Genomic DNA, 20174 nt, shown 5'->3' with positions numbered 1-20174 from the left:
TTCTAATATCCAATCTAAACATTCCCTGGTGCAACTTGAGGCCATTTCCTCTTGCCCTATCACTTATTACTTGGGAGAAGAGACCAACACCCTTCATGTTACAACCTCCTTTCAGGTAGTTGTAGACAGCGATAAGGTCTCCCCTCAGCCTCCTTTTCTCCAGGGTAAACGGCCCCAGTTCCCTCAGCTGTTCCTCATAAGACTTGTGCTCCAAACCCTTCACCAACTTTGTTGCCCTTCTCTGAACTCTCTCCAGCCCCTCAATGTCTTTCCTGTAGTGAGGGGTCCTAAACTGAACACAGGATATGAGGAGGGGCCTCATCAGTGCTGAGTACAGGGGAACTATTATTACCCTAGTGTGTGGCAGAGGTACACACCCTGAAAAGGTCCAGAACTTTCAATATGGTAGTTAGTGGTTCTTTCACACCTTTTGTGCCCTACTGCGGATGTTGTCATGTATGCACATTAGTCAGATGCTGACTGTCACGTACCACACACCCTGGGGTTATGGTGATTCCAGTCACGTACACCCCATGGTTGGGGAAGCAGGAAGGGTGAGACCCTTGGTCAAGAGGCATGGTCCTCAGCCAGTGAGGAGCCCCAGGCCCAGAGGAGCTTCTGGACTATGCTCATACTGGTCACAGCTTGGATCCAACCAGGCTATAAAATGGAGTCACTGTCGAAGACCTCCTTGGGGTGGTCTTCTTGGAGAAGTGGGACTATGATAGGGTGTCCCTTAAAACAGGGACACCATTTAAGGACAGTTCCAGGGACTGAGAGCCCTCACCTGCTCCCTGGAGAGTGATTCTTCCTCCTGGATATATCCATGAGTGAGCCCTTGCTCCTCCAGTCAAGGGATTTTTTCTTCTTGGTACCCTGGAGTGAGAGAGGCCTCTTCTTTTGAGTGAGTACATACATGTTGTGGATCATCATTCTTGTGTTGTACTGTAGTAAAATATTCCTGACTGGTATATTGAATCTGCAGTTTGTTAAATGTTGTGGGAGAGCTGATTGATTTTGGATCACCCCCCCTGCTTTTCATTGGTTTCTGTCATTTAGTTTCAGTCTGTTGTTTTCATTTCACTTTCAAATTAAAGTTGATTTAAACTTATTATTTGCTTGAAGTAATTTGTGGTGCTTTCATTACAACTAGTCCTGCTGGCTACACTATTTCTGGTACAAGCCAGGATGCTGTTGGCCTTTTGGGCCACCTGGGCACACTGATGGCTCATGTTCAGCAGCTGTTGACAAACACCCCCATGTTCTTTTCCAGTGGGCAGCTCTCTAGCTACTCTTCCCCAAGCCTATAGCATTGCATGGGGTTGTTTCATGGTGCAGTATGATTAATAAATTAATATTATACTATTTCTAAAACCTGAAAATGAATGCATCAAAAAATGAAACTGCAACAGAGATATATAATTTGCTGTCTCAGTTCACAGATTAATGGAATAGTCATGCAAAATGTGATAAGACTAAACAGTTTCTGTGCCCAGAACTGCGCCTTTGTGGCCAAGAAGGCCAATGGCATCCTAGGGTGTATTAGAAGGCGGGTGGTCAGTAGGTTGAGAGAAGTTCTCCTTCCCCTCTACTCTGCCCTGGTGAGACCACACCTGGAATATTGTGTCCAGTCCTGGGCCCTTCAGTTCCAGAAGGAGAGGGAACTGCTGGAGAGAATCCAGAACAGAGCAACAAAGATGATTAAGGGAGTGGAGCATCTCCCTTTTGAGGAAAGGTTGAGGGAGCTGGGTCTCTTTAGCTTGGAGAAGAGGAGACTGAGGGGTGACCTCATTGATATTTACAGATATATAAAGGGTGAGTGTCATGAGGATGGAGCCAGGCTCTTCTTGGTGACAAGCAATGATAGGACAAGGGGTAATGGGTTCAAACTGGAACACATGAAGTTCCACTTAAATATGAGAAGAAGTTTCTTCTCAGTGAGGGTGACAGAACACTGGAACAGGCTGCCCAGGGAGGTTGTGGAGTCTCCTACTCTGGAGACATTCAAAACCCACCTGGACACATTCCTGTGTAACCTCATCTAGGTGTTCCTGCTCTGGCAGGGGGGATTGGACTAGATGATTTTTCAAGCTCCCTTTCAATCCCTAACATTCTGTGATTCTGTTTCAGATTACTTCATTAACGTTAGAGGCAGATCCAAAAGTGTGTATCTAGTAGTTTTAATAGCTGTAGTTAAGATTACAGAAAAAAAACTCAAACTTTTCACTAAAATGCAGAAAAGTATTTACATGATGAGGAGAGTATTCCAAGGGATTCGATACTTGAAAGCCTCCATCAAGGGGGCTGGTTATGGTCATGGGGTTTTTTTGGTTGTTTGTTTGGTTTTGTTTGTTTGGTTGGTTTGGTTGTCTTTGTTTTTACTTTTCTATTATTCTTATTCTTTCTATTTATTTATTTATTTAGATTTTATTTTTTGGGGGAAGAGAAGGGAATAGACTCTCATTTCTCATTGCAATACTTCTCTCTCCAGTCTCAATAATTGTCATCACACTTTCAAAGCCTTTAAAATTCTCTTGCAGTTAGCATCGTTCCAACTCTGTATCCACTCTGCCTTTTTCTTTACACGACTTTCTAAGCTGCTCGGTTTAATATATATGCCCCTTACAGCCTGTCCTTCCTTTATGAACAGATTAACTCACATGGGGTCTGAACAGAATGTTCTTTGGTAATTTTTCTTAATTTTCCTTTATCTTTGTATTTACTCTTATCTCCTGACAGATTTTCTGTAAAAAATTCATACAGTATATTTTTTTCAAATCAGTGAAACTCTATCCGTAAGTCACCTTTTGTTACAAACTTAAGACTCTCTAAATTAATACAGATCTTATTTCCTGAAATTATTTTGGCTCATAATCAGTGCTACTGTCAACTATAATCTATGTTTTGCTGTTATTCTATCTGGCAAAAATCTATTCCTTAGATATATTTCCTTATTCAGTATAAATTGGTCACCTCCTTCTTTCAGATACCAGTCTACTTCATCTGCACTTTGGCAGAAATCACATCATAATACTTTTCCTATAGCAATTTACAGAATTTTTTGTGTTCGTCTGTTTTGCCTTTTTTTTTTTTTTTTTAATGAAAATCATAGCACTTAACACTTTTGAAAGTTCACTTATCCTTATTTCAATGAGCAAATTACAACTAGTATTTATAAAGGATTGTAAACAGAATTCAAGTTTACGTTTTGCACATTTGTTGCTTCTAACACTGTGTCTATTAGAAGGAAACAAAGAATCTCACTGTCCTACATACTGTACATGACATTTTTAGTTCTTTTCCTTCATTAAAAAAATACCCAAACCTGAACAGCAACAACAACAAAAAATGACACACAAAAAACCCCAACCAACCCACCAAACAACAACAACAAAATCCCTCAACAAACAAACAAAAACCAAAAAAAACCAAAAAAAAACAAACGAAAAAAATAAACTGCTTCAGTTATTTATGCCTACACAGAGCAACACTATCGCAAAAGGTGTTCTCAGGTGCTTTCTTAGCAGGCAAAAATTTTTTCCTGATAGAGGTTTTATTTACACACACACACACACAGAAAAAAAAAAATGGCAGCTTCTTGCAGGAGGACAGAACTCAGATGTTACCAGGTGTTTCCCTGAGCCACTTTTGCTTGGGTCTGGACATTCATAAACTACCAATGAAAGTCAGATATGAAGCTACCCACTATTCATCCAAAACAATCAATTAGATGAAGGGTTATGCTACAACTAGAAAAGCATTAACTGTTTTTTATGCTTTCCATGCTAATGAATTTTGATATAGTCAATCCCTGTGAAGAAGTGGATTGTTCACAGCAAATATCTGTCATTACAACATTAAATTCCTTCAAAAAGTGTACTTTTCTGCTAGGTTCCACACATGCTCCATGTGTCATTATTCATTTACAAGGAATAAAGATTTTTCGTGTCACAACTCCAATTAAAAGATGTTACTGGGTAAACAGCAAGCCTTATTGCTTACCAAACATCTGCATATGTCTTTTTGCATATACACCTTTGCAAAATCATTCACACAGTTCAAATTGATAAGGAAATTGTTAAACTCAAAGCCCAAAATATCTGGTTGAAGAGATAAATTCTCGTTTGTATTAGAATAATTGTTTACAGTCGGCTTGTAAAAATGCATACCACCTGTCTTTTCTACATTCTCCTCTCTTCCCTCATAACCTCTAGGTGGGTTAAAGGAAAAATACTCTGATTATGAAGAACTAAAGCAAAATGTTGTAACATTATTCAGTTTACAGAAGACCAGTTTTGTTGACTTTAGGTCACTCTACTAGGTCTGTTTCTTCTCCTAGGCTTTTCCTGAACAACTTTTGAGAGAAGTTCAGTACAGTTGGTAGCTATGTCAAGAAGAATTCAGGCATCAGGAAAAGCCAGCTTGTTGGCTGCCAAATCTAATTATTACTGCTTTATTGAATGTTCATTTGTTTGGAACAAGGAATGCATGCATTTTTATTAACATATTTAAAAAACTGAAATGACAGATAAATCATTAAATATCTCTTGTAATGTATTCCAACTTCAACTATTTTTCAGTGAATATTGATTTACATAAAAGTTTATAATACATAATAATTTGAAAAATGAAACAAAACAACTGTCGCTTGCATTACAACACTAATACAAAATACTTAATTGCTTCAATGTATAAACAACCTCATCTACGTTGACGTACTTAGATCAAAACTTGATAATTCTACTAAGCTTTACTTTGAAAATATCTAGTAGAGGGGCTTTTATAAAAACAAACAAACACAACTAAAGCTTTTTAGAGGTTTTGAGTGTTTCATTCTGTTTTCTGAGAATATTTATCATCTCTGAAAGTATTAAAAGTTGAGTTACTAAGAACTGTGTAATATAGACATACATTATTATAATATACTTTTTAGAAATATAATGTTCCCTTTAAAAATAACATTGTTATATTATAAATTGACTAATGAATTCCTTCTCATTAAAATTCTGGCTGTAATTTTTGTAGCAATTTTTGAGATTACAACAAATTTGAAGTGATTTTTGATGTTGTTTATTTTATTTGTTTATTTTTACAATTTGTAATCCTTTTGAACTTGCCCCACAATTAATTTTTCATTACAATGGCCTGTTTTAACAGAATCTTAAATCTTTAATTTGCAAGAAGTAGGACTAGAAGTGATTATGCCACTGTACTCAGTGCTGGTGAGGCCACACCTTGAATCCTGTGTTCAGTTTTGTGCCCCTCATCATAAGAAAGGCATTGAAGTACTAGAGAGGGTGCAGAGGAGGGCGATAAAGCTGGTGAGGGACTTGGAACACAAGTCTTATGAGGACTGGCTGAGGGAATTGGGAAAGGAGGTTGTAGCGTGGAGGAGGTTGGTCTTTTCTCCCAGGTAACAAGTGATAGAACAGGAGGAAGTGGCCTGAAGTTGTGCCAGAGGAGGTTTACATTGGATATTAGGAAAAAATTCTTCATGGAAAGGGTTGTTAGGCATTGGAATAGGCTGCCCAGGGAAGTGGTGAAGTTGCCATCCCTGGAGGTGTTTAAAAGGCATTTAGATGTTCTTAGGGACATGGGTTAGTGCCAGAGTTAGGTTAGGTTATGGCTGGACTTGATGATCCTTAGGGTCTCTTCCAACTGAAATGATTCTATGGTTATATTTGTTTGAATATATCCTAAAGTGATAGCCTCAGAGTGCAGGGAATGTTTTCTGAGGGATTATATCAGTACAGAGGCAGAAAAGAGTTTATGAACTTTCCCACTTGATTTCTTGTTTTGAATATATGTAACTATGCTAGATTTAGAGCAGCAAGAAACTCCTGGTTTTGGTAATTAAAATGAACATAAAGATATAATTCACTGACAGGTGAATGCTTTTGAGTCCATATATATGATTTATATTTTGGTCCTAATCACTGCCTCTTTCCAGCAAGCATGTGATAGGCCTCTGTCTAGAAATAAACTTTCAGACAATACATTCTACTCCAGAGCTTTTACCGTTTCCAGTGATGGTTCAGGAACAAGCTTAAAATTCATGGGTTAGACCTCTTGTTGAAGTTTTATTATGACCACCACTATCCATAGTGGCTTCTGCGATAGGATATTTTCCACTTTGTAAATCATATTTTTTGATTTGTTTCAGTGGTATTGCAAGGTCATATGCGTGAACGGCTGAACTAGTTGGTTGCTACTGAGGAACACTAACAGCCCATAAAGTAAAATTCTTTATAACAAGTTTAAACAGACATCTCTTCCTTTGCCTTTCAGCTACCAGAGAAGGAATAGAAAGATTCCTAATTATACTGAGCCAAGTTTTTTGGTTTTTTTTTTCAGAGAAGAAAACTAGACATAAAACATAAGAATTAAGTGAGGTGAAATTAATTTTTCTATGACAAAGCTCTTCATTTAAAGAAATGAAACAGGAAGTAAGATCACAATTAATTCTTAGTTCTACTGTGCAACATGAATTATGTCCTTAAAAAAAAGAAAATTGTAGGAACAATTTGGATTGTTTTGTATTATAACTAAGACAAAAGCTCATTTAAAAACATTTCAGACCAACACACATAGGAGGTAAAATCATAGGCATAGCTCTGGAAGTTCAGCCCAGGAAACTCTTATTAGCTAAGGGAGAAACTGAAGCATGTCATTCTTAAAAAATTTGGCCTCTTATTGTTTATATATGTAGAAAGCCTCCATCACCTTGGGAAAAATGCAGAAATTGAAACTTTTTTTCCTTAACTTATTTTTACAAATCCCCTTACGTAACCCTTAAGTTCTCTGGTGTCATAAAATTAGGAGCTGAAGATTACTACTCTATTAGTGCCCTGAAAGTACTGAAAAGTTAGAATTCTATATTTATATGCATACACCTTTTCAAGCCTTCTAAATTTAAAATTACACTATACAACTTCCTGGAAATACTCCAGGAATGCATGGAGAACAAGAAGCTTCACATATTGCCAAAGAGAGAAATTATACCATGAAACATATTCAGCTTTCATGACGTATGCTCACATTCAATCCTGGTGGAGAAGGTGGGGAAAAATTAAAAAAAAAAAAAAAAAAGATAAAATCCACTCCCTAACAATAACAATACCAAACAAAACCACTTGTCAAGTCCCTGTTTATATTCACCCTACACCAGTACCTGTTTCCTAGCCCACAGGCTCTGTTTCCAGGCAACTCATGCATGCTTACCTCTTTCACATTACTCATACACTGCAAACTTCCCAGTGCATTAACCTGCAATCTTCCATCTTTCTGTAAAACCTGCCTCACAGTCCTTCCAACAATCTTGTACACATTCTCTAGCATATGTTTGTCAAAAAATAATAATTTTAAGACTTTAGCTAGGTTGTCTGGCTCATACTTCTTTTAATTCTGTTTTTCACTTGCTACATGCAAGAACACTTTCCTGCCATAGAGTTACTAGTCACAAGGCTATCTTAATTATGTTAATCTCTCTCTCCCTGCTAATACAATTAACTATAATTAGCTGATCCCTTTCCTCCTATACTTCGTTCCCCCAGGGGGAACAGGAGTTATTAAACTAGATGAATACCCAATTACCCTTACATAATTGTCTCCCAGGAAAAACCCCAGGGTAGAAACATGGGAGATGGGTCACCCACACTCTTGCCTGGCCCAGCTTGAATTAACAGCAGAAATCCCTTGAAGAGGCATTGACTGAAAATGTGTGTTCTATTATAATCACCTTACATAGAGGATGGAAGTCATATCATGGCAGTCTGCTTAATCATTAAAAAGTATTTGAAGTCTACTGTGGATTTTCCTGGTGTGCTAAGATAGTGTTTGTCACTAACACTGCTGCAGAGGCAGATGATATAGTTACCACTGCACAGTTCTTTCCATTTGTATTCAAGCTTGAGATGAAACTCCCCTTACATGTGTGGAGCTGCTTATTCTGGCATGCAGTGTAGTCATGTACAGTTAGGTGAGTCACAAAACTGTAGTAAATGAGTTGCAGAAGAATCATGTCCTGTCTGGCATTATCGTTCTAATACCATTTTACACTGTAGCAACTAGTGAACACATTGCTAAAGCAATCTTCAGCGATCTTGTATGATATTTCTCTCTAAGTACTATCATTGACTGTTGCATAGGCACATTTCTCAACAGTTAGAGGTTTCAAGCATTTTCCACAGGCTTTTTGATGCAGAAGGCATGTGTAAGATCTACAGAGAATGTGAATGTATTTGAAAAAATATATATTGAAAAGGTAATTTGGCTACTCTGGATGAAATACATGATGCAGCAGCACAATAAAGCTTTTGGAAAGCCTAGTATAATGGAACAGGGGAAACAGGTGAGCATTTCTCAAAAGCATGCTTATCACAACCAAACAGAGATACCTGCAACTTACTGACAAATAGAAGAAAATCAGTGAAAGTACAATTAAAAAGGAAAATGTGAAACAGTAAATGTAAAATAATAGATATGTGAGGAGCAATCCTCAATTAGCAGGAATAATGGTAGATGACAGAATAGCCTGTTCCAGATGAAGGTCCTCAACCTGTTACTGATACCGTTTCTCATTTCCTGCCATTTTTAAACTTGGTGCATGTGCAAGTGATCGGACTAGGTATAGAGATACAGTTCCAGATTTGGAAGTGTATATCTGCTTGTCTCATCCTGAGTCATATTCTTTGCATACTTTACTATAATAATATAATAATTTTTACTGTTGTGACTGTGAGTTCAGGCTGCTGACAGTGAAAATTGTAAATGGCCAGGCTCCAGGGGCAGAGAATCTACTCATACAGCTCAGCCTCAGGGAGGAATTTAAAATTGAAATCACAAACTGATTTGAATACCCACTGCCATAATTCATTTGTGTATTTAATGACAATAAAGCAGACATCTGTGACCCCTGTGAATGTTAGTGCAGGGAGATGTGACAGTTTCAAGTCCATAGTTTCCATGTTCTGAGGCATACATATTTAAATGTGCTTTTATTTCTTTCTTTCTCGTGGACAGCTTTACAGTATTGGTGGGGAAGGTGTGGGGAAGGTATGTAAAATGAGAATGCAGCAAGAGACAGAAAAGATCATCAGAACATACAGTGGTAGGGGTTAATCAAGCTCAGTTATATCTTTGAGATTGCCTAGAGATTAGTTAAGAGCCTAGAACATTTCCTCCATGTATGTATACCTGTATATATTTCTCTGTTGTGCTCAAGATCTTGTTTCTGGGCAAAGAGGAAACACACTTTATATGTAAATCCACAAATTTAGTATTGATATAATTAATGCCTTAGCAGTCTAATCTGAGAATCATTAATAGCCCAGATATATTTATTACAGAAAACAAAGAATCCTTCTATATATGAAAAGTCTCAATAATATAGAGAACAGTGTAGTGGAAAGGTACCTGGGGGTCCTAGTGGACAGCAGGATGACCATGAGCCAGCACTGTGCCCTTGTGGTCAAGAAGGCCAATGGTGTTCTGGGGTGTATTAGAAGGGGGGTGGTGAGTACGTCAAGAAAGGTTCTCCTTCCCCTCTACTCTGCCCTGGTGAGATCACACCTGGAACATTGTGTCCAGTGCTGGGCCCCTCAGTTCAAGAAGGACAGGGAACTGCTGGAGAGTCCAGCACAGGGCAACAAAGATAATGAAGGGAGTGGAGCATCTCCCTTATGAGGAAAGGCTGAGGGAGCTGGGTCCCTTTAGCTTGGAGAAGAGGATGCTGAGGGGTGACCTCATTAATGTTTATAAATGTGTAAAGGGTGAGTGTCATGAGAATGCAGCCAGGTTCTTCTCGGTGGCAACCAATGATAGGACAAAGGGCAATGGGTACAAACTGGAACACAGGAGGTTTCACTTAAATTTGAGAAGAAAATTCTTCTCAGTAAGGGTGACAGAACACTGGAACAGGCTGCCCAGGGGGGTTGTGGAGTCTCCTTCTCTAGAGACATTCAAAACCCACCTGGATGCCTTCCTGTGTAACCTCATCTATGTGTTCCTATTCCGTCAGGGGGATTAGACTAGATGATCTTTTGAGATCCCTTTCAATCCTTAACATTATGTGATTCTGTGATTCTGTGACATGGTTAAAATTTTTATACACACAGTTAGTTTCTATCCCTTTTCTGGTGTAATGCTCACCCTTCCACTGCTCCCCTGTATCCTATAATAGGTGGTTTCACCCTGGTTATGGTGCTAGGGTGTTACAGGGAGTTTGTTGGCACCTGGAGTCCTTTGTTAGTAGGAATTCGATATTCCCTTTGATAGTTTCTTCATCCTCTCACCAGAGATTCATGTGGGGTCATATTTGTGTGCTTGCTAACATGCTTTTACACCTTAATCTTTTTTTACTGGCCTCTGCCTCCACATTACATTCAGATTTATTATATAGTTTATTTTACATACGTTGGATATTTCTTTTTTTACTCTGTTATTTATCCTGAAAATTGTTTTCATTCTGCTTCGGATCTGTGTTTCTTTAACTGACCATTGGTGACTTTATACCTGCGTGGCCATCAGTGCCAAAACTATGGCCTTTCTCTTATCAGCTCATGCATGTACTGCTCTGTGCCAAATCCTGTGCCTCCACTTCTTAAGCTTTGCAATTGTGCTTGGCCTTTGTTTCTCTGAACTACTGCTTTATACTATCCATATAAACCTATGGTACCATAAGCAGAAGCAAAACAAATTAGTCATAGGCACTTACTCAGAAGAAGACAAATTTGCAGGAAGGTCAATAAATGTTTGCATATTGCATGGCTAAACAGTTACAGTGTGTGATATAAGGATGTTCAGTCTTCCTTTTATACTACATATATGGATATATGTAAGTCTTTGTATAAATACATATATTTATATATGTATTTGTATATGTGTATATTAACACTGTTTTCTACATTGTGTTTTGTCAGACTTGTAAGTGGATGCTTTTGGAAGATCGAGACACAAAGTTTGACATTCACATTTTTTACATGGTTTCAGTGTGACAAGCCTATTCCAGAAAATAGTTCCTTACACATTTCTATGGGGAAATTACCACTTGGTCCAAATTCTTGACACGTAAGTTATAATTACTGGGGTTTCTTAGCATATTTGTTGAATTGCCACAAGACCTAATGGAATCCACATTAGCATTAATGGATTCTAGCTCATAGCATGTGATAGACAACTTTGAATTTTGGATGAAAGTATTTTTATCTAATCTGTAAATTTAATTTATCCTGAAGAGCAAAGTACATTAATCTGAACTTACTGGGAAAACATACATACACAGACGAACTTTAGAAATAAATGTTTAATTTACATCTTACCTTTTTAAGATCTGTCTGAGAAATGAATCTGCAGTAAGGGACAGTGTAGTTTCAGTATGACTTACTGTGTTCACTGCTAGCCAAAAATACTGTCACACAATGAAAACAGAATTTGGCATTAAATCACAGTCTTGTTATACAGCAGAGTATGCTGGAAGTGTTAGAGCCTTTGAGTGTCACCATGATTAGTGATACAGAACAGTTAACAAGATGAGTCATAAATGGGACAACTGTGAGTGGGTGAAAGTTCTTCAGAGATTAGGGCCAGAGGGGACATAACAGGACGAAAGAAATACTACAGTGGAGAGAAGGTGGAAAGACTTTAATTTAAAGAAGTAAATCTGGAAGCAAGGGCACTCAGTCAGGACTTAAGAGAACTCTAAAAGCTAGCCCAGGAGAAATTACTTACAATAGATGTGTCAGAACAGAAGGAGCATGTGGAGGAGGCACCTCTCCTCTAATACAAGGCTACAGACATATATCTTTTGTCTTTCAGTTTGTGCCTTCCAAAGAAGCAACTTTGTTCTCAGGTTTGTTGGCAGAGATATTAACACTCCTAAGCTTTATTTCAGGTGAATGGAGTCAGTTTAGCAAAGAGTACTCATGTCTAAAACTAATCTGGTTTATTTAGATTGAAATACGTTCATAAAATATTTATATAATAGAAGGAGTGGAGGCAGCTGATTGAAAGAGACAGTAACAACCAGCAGGCAACAGGCTGAGGAGCTCTCAGAAGCCTCATAACCGGCACCAGGAAAGGATGAGTTTGTCAATGACTGGCTTGCAGAATGGTGTTATTGTACCAAGGGTAGAGTAGACTTCTGCTATGCAGTACTGTCTTCTGGGTGGATGACTACATACCCGTTCCTGGAGAACAACAGCTACATGAAAATAAATGTTGAATGAAGGTAAATAGTAGAAAGCAAGAAGAAACAAACAAACCCCAACCAATAAAAGCAAACAAACAAACACAACAAAACAATAAAACAGAAAAACATTGGTTGTATCAACAATTCTACTCTGTACAGAAATCAGACCACTACTAAGAAGTCTGGAAAATCCTAATACAAGCATGTACATACCTTCACCAGTGGAAATGAATAATTCTAATAACAACAAAAATAGGATTGGCTGCAATGAATTGAAATGTGGCTTTCCTGATGTGCAGAAAATTTTAAGTATAGGTTGCAACTATACACGTGCTTGAAGGATTCCATCTCTTTTGTCAATTTGATCTGAAATTGGAGAGCTAGGGGGAAAAAGTTCACTAAAGAACACATCATTGTAATTCTATGTAAATACTTCTATTCACTGGAAAAAATAGACTGTGGTAGCAGTATGAATGCTTATGAATATTGAGCAGGAGTATGACATATGTGTGTGTAGATACAGTTATAGTTATAGATATATGTGTATATATTTGAATATTCAAAAAATATCTATATCTAAATATGTATATGTATAATATTGTGTAGTTTGTATACTTAATTTAATATTATAGAGTTTCATTCAGTACCTTCAGGCTCAAAAATAAATGTTTACAAAGTACAGTAATCTTCAAACTACAGCTGCTACAGCAATATGTGATGTACTATGTAGAAATAGTATTATGGAGAAATGTTTTTATAAAGAAACACTATACAATTATTTATTATATTTTATTCTGGTTTATTAGATAAGAAATTAATAAAAATGGTTGATGGAACCTAAAGGTATTAATAATCTTTTTTACTCTTTCCCTCTTCAGTGGCATTTTTATGATGTATCTTTATGCTTAGCTCTGTTTATGCTATGTCATCTGTAAATAAGATTTATAAGAATCTATAATTGTCATGATTTAACCCCATCTGGCAATTAAACATCACGCACAGCCACTTACTTTCCACCAGAGGGACGGAGGAGAGAATAGAAAGGGTAAAAGTGAGAAAACATCTGGGTTGAGACAAAGACAGTTTCATAGGTAGAGCAAAAACCATGTACACAAGCAAAGCATAACAAGGAATTAATTCACCCCTTCCCATCAGCAGCAGGTGTTCAGCCATCTCCAGGAGAGTTGGGCTCCATCACCAATAACAGTTACTTGGGAAGACAAAGGCCATCATTTCAAATGTCCATCCCTTCCTTCTTCTTCCCCCCAAATATATGCTGAGCATGACATCATATGGTATGGAATATTCCTTTGGCCAGTTTGTGTCAGCTGTCCTGGTTATGTCTCTTCCCAGCTTCTTGTGCACCTTGCACAGCGTGAGATGCTGAAAAGTCCTTGACTACTTGCAACAACTAAAACATCAGTGTGTTATCAACACTATTCTCATTCTAAATCTAAACCACAGCACTATACCAGCTACTAAAAAGAAAATTAACTCTATCCCAACTGAAACCAGGACAATAATTCGCAACATTTCTTAAGGCAGAGGATGTAATGAGTATTTATACAAAGAACAAGACTTCAACTGTAATGCTACCCAGGGGAAACAGAAATCTCCTGTAGTGAGGCCCTCGGTAGAGGAGTACCAGGTTGCAGAATACCTGAACAAACTGGACAGACTTAAGTCCATAGCTGTGATGGGATACCCCCCCAAGTGCTGAGGGAGCTCACCAAGTTCATTGCAAAGCTATGCTTGATTGTTGATGTTTTCAGGTATCTGTATTCATTTTACTCACATTTTCAAAACTCTGGAATTCATGTGATAAGGCAAAACACTGTGAATGAGTGTGAATAACTATGAATTAACTGAACTTTAGGACAAAAGTCATCATACAGAAATCTCACTCTTTCAGTAAGAAAAGGGGCAGTAGAGAAGAAAGTCCAACCCGCATGTGAACTATCCTGAATGTGACTTGTTAAACTAATATGCATCATCTATGAAAATATAGATACATATTCCTTGTTGCAAAACACCATATTGATTTCTTCAGTTTTACTGTAGTACCTAGGCATATCTCTACACATCTGTCAGGCAAAATTAGCTCTTAATCCTCTCTTATCAATATCTGAATTACCTTTGCTCTCCTGTGTTTTCTTTCTTAATGACACAGTTGTTATAATTTTATTTCATTTTATTTTATCAGTTTTGTGTTTCTCTTCAGATTTAAAAAAAAAAAAAAAAATCAATGTGGTGCTCTCAGTTTATAGATGCAGATTTTTTTAGCTTCTGGTGATCTGAGAAATTATCTCCTACTCATTATTAGGACTGCTGGCAAGAGCTGCATGCAGCACTTTTTGAAATAGCTTCCAGGTAGAAGCATTTGCAGTTGGAGATGGAACAGAGACCACTTACCCCTTAAAATTATCTCTCCATTTGTTATGATGCAGTTCAAGTTTATTGAGTTGTGTCTCTTGTTTTGGTTTGAGCAGGGAATGATTTTGAAGCTTTTAATTGGTTTAATTTTTCTTCTCTTCACCTAGCTACATTCTGCTTTATCCAGTCCACTAACAGCCTTCTCCTTCTTTCTATTTTATTGTGGCAGTTGATTAGAAACTGATTAAATTCAAATGTACCATACATAAATTATGCATAGTCATTAATACATACTTGTACTCATATAATTAATAATAATTACAAAGAATAATTTGAAATACTAAATTAGATATTACAATTTCCTTATAGTGTGAACTCATAATATTACATTTCTCTGGCATTTCTGTTGTCTAATTCATTGGCATGCTGTAAGTTCAGCATGTAATTTGCTGACTCATTACTTTTTTCATTTTTCTCTTTCTCATCTACACAAATGGAATAGATTTCATCAAAGAAATATAAGAAGACCAGTCCTTCTATTTGTGGAAGAAAACTTGCAGATAGTCACTAGAAATAAGAAAGTTGCTTTATGGTGGTATGTAAGCTGTGCTACTATATTACTTAGAACTGCCTAGGTACTGCTACCTAATAATGCATTGTTTTATCTAATTTGTTTGTTTTTTGTTTTCTTTTTTCAAAAGTCAAAAATTTGTTCTTCTTATTACTAGGGTCAAACGGGAAAAGAAAAATATGATGATGGTCTTGACACGAGAGACAGGATACTTCTGCATTACTTATAGTGGTTTGAAATACTGGTGCAGCACGTGTTTTGGAAATTACTTGTAAGACTCTACTTCAGGATAATGAAAGAATCAGTTACTGTTAATCCTTTAATTGTGATGTTGAAGGAAAAAACAGCAATGCAAGTTTATTTGCATAAGTGAGGTTGTTTGCAGATTAGAAGCTGACCGGCCAAGAGATTATGACCATCAACATATTTAATTAAATTCTATGTATTAGTGAACCAGTTTACACACATTTTTGTGTATTTGGTGTACTGATTCAGTAAAATGATACCTGAAAAGCAAAAATGTTCTGGGTCTGGCTATCTGAATTCTTATCATTAAAGTGAACAGAATCAAACCAGGTCTTAGAATTTGCACAGAACAATTGCACACATGATCTGAACCAGGCTCTTTAATTGCAAGTGGAGGAAGAGCTTTATGCATTAGTACAAAACAAGTAGCTTTACTGAAAGCACCTGTTTTGATAATCACAAACTACATTTTTCTTCCTGTACTACCAAAGGTTCAGGTAAGTCAGCAGGCACTCAGTGCACTAAATAGAACTCACCAGCAAGGGAACTTAAAGATCATGACTGGAACACCCTCATCCCTCAGACTAGCTCCATTATGGACCAGGCATGTCCTCTGCATTTGCTTTAAAAAATTTTGGCTAGACACTGCAGAAACCAACAAAGGCTCTAGAGAGTTATACTGGGTGAACAGTTGAAGGAGTGTTGTACCAGAATGGCTTCTCAGAAGTTTCTGAAATTCACAACTTCAAAATAAATATTTGGAAATACTTTAAATTTTAAAGTAACAGCACTTATTTGGAAAACTGACATTAAAGAGTATATCCTGTTTTCAAGCAACTCTACTGATCAATCAGTCAAAATCTGTATATAGCAAAATTTTTGTTGACCTTGGAAAAAGAAAATCCAAATAATTAATATTTGACTTGTCTGTGCTTAGCTATTTGACTTGCCAGCATTAAAACATACTGCACCCCTTTCAATCTCTATGATGTTTACAGTCTCTGTTACAGAAGACACACTGTGCAAATTAATTCCATAGAAGTTCCTGGAAGTTAGACATTTTAAGTCTGTTACAAAAAGGCAGAGAGACAAGTGACCCTTAATGAAGATTACCAGTATCAAACTCTCTCTGTTTTGAAGCTGTTCATTTATTTACTTCTACCATGGCTTTACATGGGGAAAAAAAAAAAAAAAATCTCAAATTTACTTTAAAATTTTCCCTAGGAATTGCTGCCTTTCAACTCAGTGTCACAAGTCAACTCAGTGAGACTTCTATTATGAAGAGAGACTCTACTCATTAAACTAGCGCTTTAAACTGCCTAGTTCTTTTCTTACTTTTTATTATATTGGGGTTTGGAAAGCAAATTATGTAGTATTATGATGAGGGTTTGATCTGTAATTTTACAGCAAGTGCCTAGACTTCTATAATTTAGGTCAAAAGGGAGCAATAATCTTAATGACCTCTATTCTGTTAAGCTTTCCCAAAAGGTTTGGGTGCTGAACATTAGACCCTTGAAATGACTGATATTTTCTAAGTATTGTCCAGGTATAAAGTTAAAAGAATAAGCATTGTGGGGCATTTCTTAAATACTACTTGTCAGCTGTAAAGAATAGCTTTCAGGATTTTATAAACAAGTATATCCATTGACCCATATACCTGAGAAACTTTAATCTTAGAGAGGGTGATTTGTGGAGATGAGAAAAGAGGAACCTTCAAAAACTGTTGTAACAGAACAGTAAATGGAATTGCAGATGAAAGAGAAACATTGCATGCAATACTCCAGAAATATTGCAATTGCCAACAATAATCCGGTTTCATTCAGTGACTTCTGGAATTATGAAATCAGTGCTCCATCTCCCAGAGTCTGGAGAATTTTCATAAGACAATATTAAAAAAGAATAACTTATGACTTAGAACAAAGCTGTCTGTCTGAAGGTAAAAATCCAATAAAAATTACAGCGAGGGTCCAGAACACAGGTGGTTTTCAATGTGAGCCTCTGACAATTTAGCATTTACTTAACACACTTACTGTTCTCTCTAAACTGGCTGGCTATCTCACAAGTCTGAGTTGTTGTTTTCTGCTAGTGACAGTGGTGAAAGCACTCACGCTGATTTCCTTGGGAATCCTGACCCTCATCCACAACAGTGGGGTGGGGTTGGGTTCACATTTATTGCTGAAACTGTGTCACTATGACTAATTTGTCTAATGAGAAGAAGTCTGCAGAGGAAGCATGGCTGCATGCCCCAGAAGTACCAAGTTCTGGAACAAGGGGTCTGCATACCTACAACAACTTTAAATTCCTTTACAACAGATCACTTAAGAATTTCAGAAACTATATCCTGAGGTTGGAACCATGTCCAAAACCTCTTTTACGAGAGTTGCTACAGCCAAAGAGACATTTTTTAAGTTTGCTGTCGTAAATATCTTTGTAAGAAATGAAAAGTGTCAGCAGTCTTCTCCCATCTCCACCATTTTGTGGATCTTCCTATGCAGTGAAAAGTTCACATACACCTATGAGCCACAAGCAGATAAAAGCTAATATTGAAAAATTCCCAAATAAGGTCTTTCTCTTCTGTGCTCATTAAAACTATCTGTGTGTGCTTCACAGAAGTGTGATCAGAGATGTAGCTGGACACCGACAAATCCTGTAAGAGGCTTACAGCCCTGGGCTGCTCTGTAAGAGCAGGAGAGCCAGGAGCTGAGGATGACAGCAGGGCAGGCACAGGCAGGACAGGCAAACCAACAAGGACTGCCACTTTGCAGGACATGAGCAAGATGAAGTCCAGGGATAGTAACCAGGGTCAGCCAGGAGTCCACTGATTGCCAAGCAAGTCCACGCTGAGGCCAAACTGGAATGTCATCAGCAGGTCAAGTTTCAGATCACCAAGAACAATCAAAGTTGCAAAATAATCAACAACTGGACCATTAAATCGTACAAATACCTGCGACTCACCTTCTTTGTATGCATTTAAATCTAGATAGTAATAAAGCAGAAAATAATAGGATTAATGACAAATAATACTATTAAAACATTAACTGCTAACTATTAAAACAAATTAATAGTCATCATTAATATTATTAATAGGGTAACATTGGAAATCAAATAATAGAGAAATACTAAGTTTCCCCAAAGTGGGAATTTCACACAGTTTTCAAAGTAACTGTTGCCATCAATTACATTATTGTCGTTTCAGAAACCTGATCTCAAGTTTAGATTTCAGTCTTCATGTTACTCACAAGTAGATGTTTGTAGTGATTTTGATTATTCACAATCATGAGTCATCATTTATGTAAGCAAGATTTTAAGCCTATGGCACCTATGGACACTTCTTGTAATGCCTTATCTAAGAACCCATAATTTATTTTGTAATTCATTATTTATTACTAATGCCCTAGAGCTGGCATATTTTTGTTTCTGTAGCCACATTGTATAGTCTGATGACCTAATTGTATAACTGAGAAGGAAGAATAAAGCTTGAGTAAAGTGCAATCAATATACAGTCATGCAAAACATGTGATTTTTGAGTGTTGATCATGACATTCTCTTTTCCAAGCCTAGGTAGAAACAATTGTTTTAGAGATTATAATAGAAAAATCAAGATGTCGAGGGTTTTTGAAGAAAATGTGTGCTATATGAATTGATGTTTTCAGTCCTTTTGCTTAGCATTCCTTTTCTTCTTCATGCAAACACAGCAATGTTTTAATAATTCTATTCAAATTATCACAAACGGGTGTAATTTTAGCACCCAGTATACTTTTTTGTGCACCTGATTTCTATGACCCAAGGTCTTTAGTGCCTTAGTACTTTTGTCACCCAAGTTGTTGACGTTTCTGCTACTAATTGATTTTCGTGTATATTTCCCCTAAAGTATTTAAGAAAGGATCTGTCTCATCCCTCTCTAAGTAGTGAGGAAATATTTCAGCATTAAGCTTTATTACATTTCTAGCTCCTTCCTTAGTATTTCCTCTTTACCACCTGCTTGGCTGCATATTGTTCTCTGTGCCTCTTAATTTAAGCTTGCTAATCATCTGTTAATGCAGTTTCAATGAAACATCTCTTGTATGAAACCTCATCAGCTACCTCATTACCAAATCTTATTGAAGTCATTGCATCTATTATCACCTGGCCGAATTTCCACTATGTTTTGTCATTGAGAATGCAGGCAAGGAGAAATTAAGTTATATGAGGTCTAATAGAAAATAGAAAAAAAATAGTTTAACTTAATTTTGGTACAATTAATAAATGTTTCACCATTAAAAAAAAGTAAACTTTAGCTTAAATTACACAATAAAGCTTCTGTTTACTTGCCAGTGTAGCTGGATATGACATTCAGCTACTATTAATGCATGCAGCAGCCAAATCAAACATGTGTAATGAAGTACTCAGAAAGACTAGCCACTCGAAACAATTTCTGGCATTAGACAATGTAAGATTAACATGCAATTCAGTAATAATCTCACTTCTTAGCATTTAGGTCTTGGTTATTAATGGTTATTTGATCTCGTCTTACAATGAGGCAGGAAGTAAACATCCTATAAAGAAAAGGCACAAGCCATTGGGTCAGCATATAAGAGTATAAGTTTTACAAAGTTCTTTAATTCTCCTTATATAAGACTATATTTTTTCCCTATGGGTATAGCTAACTAAAGTCCCCAGAACAGCTGTGAGTCTATTCTTAAAGATAAATTTTACACTCTATATGTTAAATAATAGTCAAATGAAAGTTTCATGACTTTTGTAACATTTTTAAGAGATGAATTTTCCCCTTCTTCAAAGCTATTAATGTGAAGAAAT

Source organism: Patagioenas fasciata, chromosome 1 (genome assembly GCF_037038585.1).
Source record: "Patagioenas fasciata isolate bPatFas1 chromosome 1, bPatFas1.hap1, whole genome shotgun sequence".
Classification (NCBI taxonomy): domain Eukaryota; kingdom Metazoa; phylum Chordata; class Aves; order Columbiformes; family Columbidae; genus Patagioenas; species Patagioenas fasciata.
Note: the sequence above shows the minus strand (reverse complement) of the source record.